Source organism: Sinocyclocheilus grahami, unplaced genomic scaffold, assembly GCF_001515645.1.
Source record: "Sinocyclocheilus grahami isolate Dianchi unplaced genomic scaffold, SAMN03320097.WGS_v1.1 scaffold774.1, whole genome shotgun sequence".
Lineage (NCBI taxonomy): Eukaryota > Metazoa > Chordata > Actinopteri > Cypriniformes > Cyprinidae > Sinocyclocheilus > Sinocyclocheilus grahami.
In genome coordinates this window covers 4,497-5,021 of record NW_015505953.1, presented here as the reverse complement: position 1 = coordinate 5,021, position 525 = coordinate 4,497, and positions in this window count along the sequence as shown.

Below are 525 nucleotides of genomic sequence, written 5' to 3'. Positions count from 1 at the left end.
AGAGATATTTTGCCATTGTTTTGTCCATCTCGTAATTTCAATTATCATAACTGACTTTTTGTCAATTTCAACTTATGTCGATTTTGATTTGTCATAATGGCATATTTTATAATTGTGATTTAGTATGTCATCATTTTGACTTATGTCATTATTATGATTTGTAACTCATAATTAAAATTGTCATAATAGGTGACTTTTTGTGTAATTGTAATTATGTATGTAATTGTTATGTTGTAATAGTGACTTTCATAATTATAATAATCATGATGATCATAATTTTGACTTTTTGTCATATTTATGACTTGGTATCTCATAATTAACTTGATCAGAATTATGACTTTTTATGTCATAATAATGATTTACCAAAGCATGATGAAGTGTAAATGGGCTTCCGTTGTGTACCATGGTACAGCTGCAATATTTTGTTAGGGTTGTGAGGCCAGTAAGACTATATTTTTAACAGCTAAAAATGAAATACTTCAAACAGACTATGTGGTAGAGCAGTTGTGTTTATGGTTGTGTCTG